Source organism: Schistocerca cancellata, chromosome 8 (genome assembly GCF_023864275.1).
Source record: "Schistocerca cancellata isolate TAMUIC-IGC-003103 chromosome 8, iqSchCanc2.1, whole genome shotgun sequence".
In the NCBI taxonomy this organism is placed as follows: domain Eukaryota; kingdom Metazoa; phylum Arthropoda; class Insecta; order Orthoptera; family Acrididae; genus Schistocerca; species Schistocerca cancellata.
The window spans coordinates 453,468,351-453,482,184 of NC_064633.1; positions in this window are offsets into that span (position 1 = coordinate 453,468,351).

The following is a 13,834-nucleotide window of genomic DNA, read 5'->3' on the forward strand; positions in this document are numbered from 1 at the left end:
GAAATACGTAAGCCTAACTAAGCTAAGGACATCACACACATCCAGGCCCAAGGCAGGATTCGAACCTGCGACCGTAGAAGCCTAGGACCGCTCGACCACCACGGCCGGCGACATATCAGTGTAAAGGCTTACTGTAACAAATAAAAAAACCATGTTTTATTTAACATGAGGCATCAGACTCTAATATCTTATTCTAAACGGAAATCAGATATGTGTTTTCTTAAAATAAGAGAGGATCAACCTTCCCTTAAAGGCGTTTTGTGATTCTTCACATATTAATAAAACCGACAAACGTCAGGGGCCGGAAATGGTAGAATAAAGGTCCTATGAACATGTGTTCGGAAATGCATCGTTATCATGGTAGATAGCGTTGACAAATAACAGTTCCTCTCACCACATGCCGTGCTTTCCGTGTGTGTTGCAGGCTGTGTGGCTGACGCAGCGTACTGAATGCAGAATGGTCCGGTATTCATGTCACGAACAAGCCGAAATGGTGTTTGTTTACGGCCAAGAAGAAGGAAACGGTCAAGAGGTAGCGTGGCTATACTGGAACAAGTACCCTCGCCGACACCATCCACATCACACATTATTTCAAGCCTTTTTGGGGGTATGTGTGATCGTGGATGCTTTCAGAAAGAGTAAGGTACAGGGAGGGGCGGACGTGCATACACCGGATCTGGAAGACCAGGCTCTACAGGACAATGAGACGAACCCTGGCACAGGCTCCAGACAACTGGCCTGCTATCATGGTATAAGCCAAAGTACCATTATGTGTATCCAGTAGGACAACCACTACCATCCCTATCATCTGCAGTCTCATGGAGACCACTTTGAACATTTGTTGTGAGGTGGACGCGATGCAGTTCCGCAACGTTTTGTTGTCGTTTAAAACCTCTTTTTTTCGTGAACTGTTGCATGTATCGAAATGCGGTTTTCGGCATTTATTACGATGTACAAGGGGACGTTTGTTTGGTTAATGTTTTCACCGCTGGTATCAATGGAGATATTGAAGCGAACTTTTTATAGGTGCATTCCATAGCTCTTGAGAAGACAGGTACAGGGATATAGCTTTTGTTAATGTTAAAGTTGAAATATGTCGTAAAAAAGTTCGAGAAATGTCCTACGATGTGAGAACACGGTGAGCGAAAACGGCATTTGCGATGCAGACACTGCCAGGCAGACGTCTCGGACCATGCTTCGTAACTGTATACCGTAAGATAGTCCTGTGCTGCGAGGATCAAGTTTTATTTCCCCTTGAACAAACTTACGACCTAGACGCAGGTTCAGCTGCGAATGTTGAATACTGAAATTGGTTAGAATCTAGTGCATCACAAAGGGCTTAGGAAAACTATTTCACATTTATGTATCCTCCCAGATTTACGTGAGCTGAAACAGAGTAATCAATTGTTCATTCTTCAAAAATAACGACGTCTTATATCCTGAAAAAAGCAACTAATGTATCAAACATCCGAATGTTAGAAAGAAGAATGGGGACCTCTCTTCTCCTGTAGGTGGCTGTGTGCATATTAGAGGTAAAATACTTGCTGTCGGACAACTTCCTTCTCCAAAACTGCTCTAAATTGTGTCATGTGGAATACATTCGCTGAATTATACATTTAATTAGAAAGGTTTTGGTGACCACGTGTACAGCGCAAAATTGCCTGGCGCGTTGGACATTGGCGATCCGGATACATAGCCCTATACCGCTGTACTGTTTTTACGGTTCGTTAGTTGGCAGATTAAAGACACTAAACTAGTTTTTACGACATTTCTTTTCCATTCATCATGTAAAAGTAGTATATTCAACTACTCCTCATGAGCGACCCGCAGTGCTGGCAAATAAACAGGCAAATGTGACGCCATTCTGATACAGCGTAGCACGAGAGCTCTGCTTGGCTGTGTTTGACCCGCTAATGCCCTCAAATTTTAGGGCATTTTTTTACGTGTTTCAACATCAACATTAACAAACGCTATATCACTGTAATTGTCTTCTCAAGAGCTATCGAAGGCAGTTATAAAAATAAACCCTTCCATTAAAAAGAAGATCTTACTTCAAAATGTCCGTTGATACCAGCGTTAAAAACATTAACAAAACAAAACCATACTTCCTCTTCGCTGGTCTAACATTTACCGAAAACCTCGTTTCGATATGTGTAGCCGTTCACGGTGTATGTCCATCTTTTTAGGGATGTTTGATAGTGGATGGCAAATAAAACACCTTTCAGCCGTCAATTTTCAACCTTATTTTACTTATTTCAGCGTTTTACTACGCCATCTTCACACTCCTGACCGACGTGTAGGAAGAGTCTACCTCGCTTGTGATCCAAACAGGTGACAGCCATACTGGTATTAGTAGATATTTGCTACAGAGTTTACTTCAACCATCACCTGACGTCTGTTAGATAAACATTCAATCTATGTCAGTCTGGTTGCCAAATAAGATATGGTTGAAAATTGACGGCTGAAAGGTGTTTAGTTTGACGTCCTCAAATAAAAGATGTGTTACGTCTTAAGTGACTCACCAATATGTAGCCTATGTCCGCCTGAATGTTTATTGGAAAATCGTTTAAATATTTTAAGTAAATCGGTCAAGTACTTTTCGAGATTGTTGTTAACAACGTTAAGCAATGACATGTCGTTATACAGGGTGGTTCATTGATCGTGACCGGGCCAAATATCTCACGCAATAAGCGCCAAACGGAAAAAACTACAAAGAACGAAATATGTCTAGCTTGAAGGAGGAAACCAGATGGCGCTATGGTTGGTCCGCTAGATGGAGCTGCCATAGGTGAAACGGATATCAACTGCGTTTTTAAAAATAGGAATCCCCTTTTTTAATACATATTGGTGTAGTACGTGAGCTAGACGAGTTTTGTTCTTTATACTTTTTTCGTTTGATGCTTATTTCGTGAGATAATTGGCCCGGTCACTATCAATTGACCACCCTGCATAGTAGTATAGATTGTGTTGTGGCCATTCTCGCATAAGGATTAGATATGGGCAGAATATCGTTAATTTACTATTATCTACCATTTTATTGATACCACTGTGCTGTGTAAAAATACTTACATCGTTAATAAATACTTTTATAAAGTAAATCCACACCTGCACAACGCCCCAGCCAAAGCACACTTCACCGAAATCTTGGGCTACATACAAGGAGAGTAAATGTTCACGGGATAATCATTCTGAAATTACAGAAACTTCGTATTGCACGAAAGTGTTGAAGAGTCTGATCAAGTATATCAATCGCCGCCCTGGTGCCAAAGATATTACATACTTGCTGTTGCCTCTGTAAGGGCAACGCGCAGTTGTGTTGAAACGTCTGCGAAGTGCCTACAAAGGGGTCATCAGCTGTTGCCAATGTGTATGTACGGTTATAAGGCACATATTCAGTGTTTTGCTCATGGTACGGGCTGGATGTTGGAATAACGTCACTGTGTGACAAGAGTTCTTCTGTGCCGACAAGCCTTCCTGCCTCAAAGTGACAATGCGTAAACAATGTCAGCATCAAATGAACCTTCGAGGCTTGTTTTAACAGTAAATTGAACAGCAGGAGCCGCATTGTCCCGTTCCCGCTTGGGGGCACATACCGTTCTTTTACAAGAGCACCCTCAGAACCGCACGAAAATCTACTTTGAACTTAATTCACACATCCCACAAGCAGACAAAAGCATAAAGAACTACGGTTTTTACCACGAGAGATATTTTAGTTACCACCAATTCAGGGTCTAAGAGAAGAGCTCTGGTAACCCGAAGCAATCAAATATCAATATAGAAGGACGAAAAACACACGTTTTAATGTCGTGACTTACTACCAATACTCTGCGTAAAGAAATTACGCTATCTGAACTACAACTTTTCTTTTTTCTTTTTACTGACCTGATAGTATTTGGCACCTATTCAGTGATCAAAGTGATGATGTGGGGTTTCAAATGAAGTGGTGAAAGCAAAGTGGAACAGAACAATATGCACGTCTGACTGATGACACTTTCTCAAGTTAAACATCATTTCTATATTGAAACAGTCCAGTATCAAGCGCCACAGTATTTATACTTCCAAATTATGATGCTGGTATTAGACATTCAACAATGATTATCTTATAGAGCATACATGGTCTCAGGATCCGCACAGCAAGAGGTACATTATATATTCTTTTCTTTCCTGTTGTTTTGGTCATATTATGTCGGTATTTTGTTTTCTCGTGTTTCTGAAGTTCCTCTAGACTATTGAACAACTCGTCATACACATTTATTTCGTGATAAGATGCGAAGTTTTGCGTGCGAATGGCTCACACCACTGTTTCTGCAAAGAGCGATTGATGATGCAAGCACATTTTCGTGCGTTTCTGAGTGTTAAAGGTCACGCACTTCCCTTGTGATAATGTACGTTTACTTTACGTCCTTAAAGAGGTGGTTGCATGTAGCAACCTTCTGTAGTTGAAAGAGTATGGAGAAAGATATTCTCGTCAAAAAAGCAAGTAATAAAGGTGAAAGATAAAAAGCGTCGAATATTAACCGCACAGAAACATAACTGTCCTAAAGATGGTACCATTTGTTAGAATATTTTGTTTCTGTTTCTCTCATAGTTTATGAAAATTATGGGATATACTTGTCAAGTAGCACACTGGACGTGTAGTGTGAGCGAGGCACATATGATGTTGCGAGGAGGGCTCGCTAAATAATTTACAATAGCTGTTTCTTTATGCCTTATTTATTAATAAACATGAATCAGTTTTAGAATATACCGATAGTGGTATGCTGCTTGACACAATCACGTCTGTTAAATATCTAGGTTGAAAGAAATATGAATCGGAACGAGCAGCAGGGGAGACGAATGTTCGACATCTGATTATTGCGAGAATTTTACGAAATGTTGTACTTCTCCAAAGGAGTTCGCATATACGACACTAACGTGACCCACTGTTGAGTGCTGTGCGAGTGTTTGGGAATCTCACCAGGTCGGATTGAAGGAATACATCGAAACAGTTCAGAGCCTGGCTGCTAGATTTGATACAGATAGGTTCGAACAACACGCAAGTTGTACGCAGATGATTCGGGAACTTAAATAGGAATCACTGAAAAGAAGAAGACGTTCTGATTGAGAAGCTCTATTGAGAAAATTTAGAAAACTGGCATTTGAGGCTGACTGTAGAATCATTCTACTTTCGCCAATGTTAGGACCAGGGAGCTTAGGGAGAATAGGGCTCGTGCGGATGGATATAGGGAAAGGTACAAAAAAGGGTACAAGTGTAATTATGGGCATCCCTCACGAAGAGGGTATGGGAAGTGCTTCAGTCTGACGACCAGGACTGAAAACGGTGCCTGTTGATAGACGGTAGCAGCGAACAGTTGGAAGCATTTTTTCAAGCAGCTTACAGCGCCCTTTATTGTGTTAACATATGTTTGTTCAGGACTGAAAACGTTTGGCAGGTATGTGAAATTGTTTACTACTTATATCCTTCTGATTAGTTTAAAACAATTTCTCAGTGATATGTGGAATAACGGAATCCTAAGCTACTAGCATGTTTTACGTTACGCACGGTTTTAGGTTAGAGGTCGTAGTGGCCATGTTGATTAAGAATGGTTAGTGTAAATGTGGGACCATTGGGTTGGTGTAGAAATGGGCCCCTATTTAAGGAGGGCCCATAATTACACCTTCTCTTCTCTTAAACAATGTGAAACATCTAAATAACTTTGTGGGGATATAGTAAGGTGAATTTTGTTTAAAGATAGTATATACAACACACACAGCAACAAACAAACAAGTGGAACATTTAATTGAGATAGTAGGCACTAGCGCTTTTGTCCGTCCTTTCAGAATGCCGAGAACTAAGAAGCGCTATCAGAACCAGAGCCATCATTGGGATAAATCTCAGATGGTATGTGTCGTAACAGCTGTGAAAGCAAAGGAGGCTTCTGTGAAAGGTGCTGCAGGAACATTCGGAATGCCTCGTACAACTTTTCAGACATTTATTTAACTTTATAAAATCCGTAAGCAAGGGGTTCAAGAGACAAAGCTAGGAAGCAAAGCGATTTTAAATGCATACCCCGAAAAACAGCTAGTTTCTTGTCTGCTTGAGATGGAGAAAAAATTCTTTGTGTCCACTTTGGCGGGTCTGAGAAGAATGGCATTTTTACTTGCCCAGAGAAATACACTCCTGGAAATTGAAATAAGAACACCGTGAATTCATTGTCCCAGGAAGGGGAAACTTTATTGACACATTCCTGGGGTCAGATACATCACATGATCACACTGACAGAACCACAGGCACATAGACACAGGCAACAGAGCATGCACAATGTCGCCACTAGTACAGTGTATATCCACCTTTCGCAGCAATGCAGGCTGCTATTCTCCCATGGAGACGATCGTAGAGATGCTGGATGTAGTCCTGTGGAACGGCTTGCCATGCCATTTCCACCTGGCGCCTCAGTTGGACCAGCGTTCGTGCTGGACGTGCAGAGCGCGTGAGACGACGCTTCATCCAGTCCCAAACATGCTCAATGGGGGACAGATCCGGAGATCTTGCTGGCCAGGGTAGTTGACTTACACCTTCTAGAGCACGTTGGGTGGCACGGGATACATGCGGACGTGCATTGTCCTGTTAGAACAGCAAGTTCCCTTGCCGGTCTAGGAATGGTAGAACGATGGGTTCGATGACGGTTTGGATGTACCGTGCACTATTCAGTGTCCCCTCGACGATCACCAGTGGTGTACGGCCAGTGTAGGAGATCGCTCCCCACACCATGATGCCGGGTGTTGGTCCTGTGTGCCTCGGTCGTATGCAGTCCTGATTGTGGCGGTCACCTGCACGGCGCCAAACACGCATACGACCATCATTGGCACCAAGGCAGAAGCGACTCTCATCGCTGAAGACGACACGTCTCCATTCGTCCCTCCATTCACGCCTGTCGCGATACCACTGGAGGCGGGCTGCACGATGTTGGGGCGTGAGCGGAAGACGGCCTAACGGTGTGCGGTACCGTAGCCCAGCTTCATGGAGACGGTTGCGAATGGTCCTCGCCGATACCCCAGGAGCAACAGTGTCCCTAATTTGCTGGGAAGTGGCGGTGCGATCCCCTACGGCACTGCGTAGGATCCAACGGTCTTGGCGTGCATCCGTGCGTCGCTGCGGTCCGGTCCCAGGTCGACGGGCACGTGCACCTTCCGCCGACCACTGGCGACAACATCGATGTACTGTGGAGACCTCACGCCCCACGTGTTGAGCAATTCGGCGGTACGTCCACCCGGCCTCCCGCATGCCCACTATACGCCCTCGCTCAAAGTCCGTCAACTGCACATACGGTTCACGTCCACGCTGTCGCGGCATGCTACCAGTGTTAAAGACTGCGATGGAGCTCCGTATGCCACGGCAAACTGGCTGACACTGACGGCGGCGGTGCACAAATGCTGCGCAGCTAGCGCCATTCGACGGTCAACACCGCGGTTCCTGGTGTGTCCGCTGTGCCGTGCGTGTGATCATTGCTTGTACAGCCCTCTCGCAGTGTCCGGAGCAAGTATGGTGGGTCTGACACACCGGTGTCAATGTGTTCTTTTTTCCATTTCCAGGAGTGTAGTTTGACAACCCCTTTCTAAGGAGGAGACGGGCTGACCTTTTTCTTGAGAGACACAAGGATCAGCTGTCAGTTCGCAAACCTTGTGGAACTCCATATGCCAGATCCTTAGGCTTCAATAAGGGGAATGGTTTTCTTTGCTTTTTTGGTTGGCGCTTTCAAAAAAACACTAATATCCAGCAGGTCGAGTTTATAATGTGGACGAGACAGACCTCTCAATTGTCCAAAGCAAAATTCCAAAAGTGAAAGAGATGAAAGGGGAGAAACAAATTGCAGCTCTAACGTCTGCAGAAAGAGGGGCTGGAATCACAGTTGTCGCATGCATGAGCGTTTCGGGGCATTATGTCCCGCCAAAGATAATTTTCGCCAGAACCCACATGTCCCAAACTCTGATGAGAGGCTGCCTCCCTGGTGCAACTGCTATAGGTTCGAAACAATTTGTTCACGGAACGGTTCGGTCACTTCATTGAGAAAACTGTTCGACTGAAGAAACGCCCGTTGTCCTCATCTTCGATGGTTATTACAGCCACGTTCGAAATCCGGATATGATTGCCTTGTCGAAAGAACACCGCGTGACATCTCGCTTCCTCGGCATTGCACCCACAAACTGCAACCTCTAGATAAGGCGTTCATGGAGATTCTGGAAACGTACTACAGAGAGGTAGTGAGAGTATTGTTGCATCACAGTGGGCGTCCTCTCACACTTTACAACATTATGGAGGTTTTTGACGAAGCCTACCTTCGTATCCAATCAGCTGACATAGCAAACAACGGGTTCAAAATAACTGGGTTATACCCTATGAGCCATTACATCTTCACCGACGCTGATTCCATAGCTGCTGAGTTGGTTGCAGAAAAAACTTGTTCCACAGTGGAACATAGACCTAATGTTTCTAAATCATATGCTCCTCTACTTGCTATCTCTGGGACATCGACATCATCTGCTTCTTCTTATCCTGGTGTACAGTCAAATCGAGCTCTAGTTATGCCAGTTGATGAAGCCATTGAAACACCGGGAAGTTCTCCAAGGACTTCAGCAAATGCAGTTTCACCATTCGACGTATCTCCTGTCCCCAACATTAAGAAGGGAACCACAGCGCGGGGACGAAAAGCAGCAACCGCCTGCCACATCACTGGAACGCCATACATAGATCAGTTGTCAAAGTCGCTTGACAAAAGTGCTGTCTAGAAGAGGTCCTTGAGTTTCTCTGGGGTTAGAGGCAGCCCTGCGCACACAGGTGCTATGTCGAAAGGCCATCAAGAAAAGCAAATTTTTTCCACAAAAATATCTGATTCATCATCGGAACCCTTCAGGCTCCTGCAGCTCTTACCTTGTGGACAGCGATAATTACCTTGATGTGAACGATGGGGATACACCAGACTCAAGCGATACAAGTTGCATCTTTTCTGATGAAAAGTTCTCTCAAGACAGGAGAGGACAGATGTGGATTAAATGTGTTATGTGCCAAATGTGGGCACAGTTAGATTGTGCTGACAGTGAAAGGGCTACTTACGCATGCGATTACTGTTAATAATTTCAGATTTCATGCATAAAAGTACGAAAGTTGTCTATTGTTATAACCCATTTGACTAAAACATTTCAAAGGATTTCCTGCACCTTTCTATGAATGACCGTATTTACACCCACATTTTTTAAGCTTAATTGTACAAGCTTTTTGGAAATCTTTGTTTTCGAATATAAATAATGGATACTAATCTATAGTTTTGTCTCTTATAATTTCTTAAACTTGTTAAATTTGTTAATGAACGTATAAAATACAGAATTTTTACAAAATAAGTTACGCATTAAGTCAGAAATCAGCGATACTGTCCATATTTATACCTTTTCCTCTATAAACAGTAGCTTTCCCTCGTTCTATTCGCGAAAGGAAAAGGAAATGACTAGTACTGCTACATGGTACTCTCCGCCGAGCACCATACGATGGCTTGCGAAATACATATGTAGATGTACTCGTAGAAAGTACATGGTATTTCTCAATATACTCCCAACCAACGTCAATAAATTGCTGCCATCTTCCTGGGGCCCTATTCTGTATCGTTCATGCCGATCGGTGTAGCAGGTTTGTCTCGGTAGTGACGACATATTCGATTCTTTACCGAAATATCCATTCATTAAGCTCCTGAGACCTGTTACCAAATGGTCCTCCCACCGATTTTACGACAATTGTACCGAGAGGTTTTGGATTTCGGTATGGCCCTGTCGATCGGTGAGCTGTGGTTCATGTACACCTATAATTTGTTATTTTAAACATACATAGCGGTTTTAGCTTTGGTTATAGTGAATCATCAGAGAACTCATCCGGCTGGAAAGTGAGTTCATAATAGACTATTTTCCTTTGTTAGAAATATGGTTAGGTTAGGCTGTTACTGTCAATACATAAAAAAAAACATTTTCGGTCAATATTCTCTCAAAATACGTGTTATTTTTAAGCAAATAAGAGTTTAAATATCATTAAATATCAAGACATCGGTTGTGCTTACGTATATTACATGAGTGTGAACTGACGTTACTAGTGACTTTGTGTACTTTTTCCCACAAATGGTTTAGTTAGTAATTATCGAAACGTGTTTACAACTTTCGAGTAACAATAGAAAGCAATCATGTGAAGCCCGACAATGGAAACCTTCCAAATTATCACCCATTTATGACTTACGCAACACCGTTTGGCAACGAAGTCAGCCTACGTTCCTCTATGCTATAGTAGAAGAATTGAGTATTACGTTTCAGTTGTTTGGCGTTGCCAAGTGATTAGCACGGGAATGTGGAATGAAATGACACAGGTGGGTATAAAAATTTTTTTTTCCTCTGTATATGTGCAACACGTTGTGAGACATTGTTATTCGTGTAAGTTAAGATTTTTCTGCAATATTCATTATTACATGTAAGAACGCACTTGCTCAGTAATGATTTCCTGATTTCTGTGTGTTTAAAAAACGAAATATGAAGTTGCTGGAGATGAAATTGCTGTGAGAGAAACAACCGACAGTGACCTTAATACTTTTTCTTGTCAGGAATAATTCACCATTTCTTTCCGAATATGTAGCGATTTCCGAGTTGGCGGTTACACAGGAATCTAAGAGCACAACATAAATTACTGAGAATGTAACCAGCAGCAGTCATCTTCATAATCTTGCTTGTCACAAGTATTTATCTGCGATCGAATCCTCAACAACAGTAGACAGAGATGGAAGACCTCCGCTGTAAAATTTTTAGATTGTAGCACCATATACGAAACATTTTCATTCATGAGATGCATGTTATACAGTTCGACGAACTACAGGATCTCTCGAAAATGTGTTTTTTCAATTTTGTTTTTAAGAGCCAAATCGTTGACATATCATATAGGGAAGTGGGGTACTTAGCCATTCAGATCTTCTAGGAGCGAGTTACAACCACATTTTGTTTATTTTCTTATTCTTTGAAACTCTCATAATCAATTTTCTGGGTGTTTTTATAGGTGTATTAGTACAATGTGGTACTACACATTATTCCTAACTCATCGCCGGCCGGTGTGGCTGGGCGGTTTTAGGCACTACGGTCTGGAACCGCGCGACCGCTACGGTCGCAGGTTCCAATCCTGCTTCGGGCATGTGTGTTGTGTGATAGGTTAGTCAGGTTTAAGTAGTTCTAAGTTCTACGGGACTGATGAGCTCAGAAGTTAAGTCTATAATGCTCAGAGCCATTCGAACCTAACTCATCTTACGAAATGTAAAATCCAAAACACGATGTCAGTGTGAATGAGAATAAGATTACATAATGCGGCATTTACGACAGTCTGCAGAATACAGTCAAATACGCTATCGTCATTATGCATGCATGGAAATATGCGGTCAGGGAAACTATAAAAATTTCTCTGCATTTCAGCTGAGAACCACGGAGAAGGATATACTGCGCTTGGTACAGTTAAGGAGGAGGCAAGAGATATGAAGGCGGGCACGTCAGCTGGATGGAATGCGGCGTCATGCGTTGTGGCAACGTATACGCAATTTCCAGTACTTCAAAGAAAAGCGCGTCTTTTTCGTCTGCTAGCCGCTTTGTGTTCGTGGCGCTGTGCGCGCTGCAGTGCGCATGCGCGGGTCTGCGGCCGCTTGCTTTTGATTGGCTTGCGCGACGCGAAACGACAACAGCGCTTCGGTTGTCTACACCCGAACGTTATCGCTTCCGAAATGCACACTAAATAACGCAGGGGCTCTAACTCGAGGACTAGACCGTTCGGTGCTCTTAAAGAGTAGCGAAACGATCGGCACAATGGCGGAAAGATACAGAATAGGCACCCTGATAGGTTGTTTTCTGCATCACGTACCCACTCATGGACAGCTGCCTGCAGTTCTCCATTGTTGCCGAACCTTGTTCCTTGTTATCGACTGAAGCGTAATCAGATGGAGCAAGATCCATTGAATATGGTGGGTGTGGCATAATGATGAATCCCAGTGATGTCAACTTCACAGTCATGTCATTGCTGGTGGGGGCAGCTGAACAATGTAATACTGGAATATCAGTCTTTCGACTACTTTCTCTGTCGCGTTTGCCGAATCCTGCGTCTACGTCATATAATGGTGTAACAGTGTAGCCTGCTACTGATGCAACCTCAGTGTTCTCTGGAGACAGCAATATTGACTGACACCCAGGTAGGGGGAAGAGTCCTCTTATCGAGTACAATTTTTAAATTATAGATAACAAGTTAATTAACAGTCTTTAAATTGTGGACAACGTGCAGTACTATTACTAGGGAACATTTAAATACTCTCTTGCAAAAAGTCTTCAAAATATTTTCTCATTCTGTAATAAAATCATATAGAATTAAAATGTAAATTTTTTACCTTCGGGAAGTGTGATTCCTAATCTGGGTTTTCGGGTTTCTAATTGCGAATTTTAAATAAACACATTTAATGAGTTAATAACGTAGCCTTTATTCGCACCAAATTTTCGTTTAACAGGTAGACAGATAGCTACGTGATTCTCGTTTACTCGCCGGCCGCGGTAGTCTCGCGGTTCTAGGCGCGCAGTCCGGAACCGCGCGACTGCTACGGTCGCAGGTTCGAATCCTGCCTCGGGCATGGATGTGTGTGATGTCCTTAGGTTAGTTAGGTTTAAGTAGTTCTAAGATCTAGGGGACTGATGACCACAGCTGTTAAGTCCCATAGACCTCAGAGCCCTCGTTTACTCTGCAGACGTTTCAGCCACAACAACAAAAATCATAAGTCTTTGCGCTTTTTACTACATATGCTCATTTAAGACCTTTCAAAATACCATGTACAATGCATAAACGGCTGCGGAGAACGAAAAGTTATAAGCACAGGCAACAAACATGCCATAGTGTATCAGAATGGCCCTCAATGCTGCTTGTTTTAGCGAGTGACGGAGTGCAGCGCTAAGCAAGGGCGATATTCGGCAACCCTGAATTAGTCATCCACCTGAAATATGGGGCTTTACCCTACACACATTTTTGAGTGCAGATTCCCTTCCACTAGCGAAGCCGGCGAGCCAGTTGTAACCAGCCTTTTGTGCAAAAGCAGATAAACATTTATGAATGTTTCTTTCTTTGACTACTTGCTTCCACAAAAACCAAGCGGTCCACCTTCGTATATGATAATCGTCTTCCATCTTGTGAATAGGTTTCACTATTTAACGACAAACAAGCGCTCTCAAATGGCTCTGAGCACTATGGGACTTAACTTCTAAGGTCATCAGTCCCCTAGAACTTGGAACTACTTAAACCTAACGAACCTAAGGACATCACACACATCCATGCCCGAGGCAGAATTCGAACCGGCGACCGTAGCGGTCACACAGTTCCCAACTGAAGCGCCTAGAACCGCTCGACCACCCCGGCCGGCCCAGCGCTCTCCTTTCGCTATATGTTGGGTAGACAAAATCCATAGGACAGCGATATACACATACACAGATGTCGATAGTACTACAGACACAAGGTAAAAGGGCAGTGCGTCGGCGGAAGTATTATTTGTACTGAATTCATTCATGTAAAAAGCTTTACGACGAGATTATGGCCGCACGACGGGTATTAACAGACCTTGAACGTTGAATGGTAGCTGGAGCTAAGAGCATGATACATTCCATTTCGGAAATCGTAAGATAACTGAACATTCCGAGGTGTCAAGATGGTGCTGAGAATACAGAAATTCAGGCAATACCTCTCACCGCAGACTACGCAATGGCCAACAGCCTTCACGTGCCGACCAAGAGCAGTGGCGTTTGCGTTGAGTTGTCAGTGCTG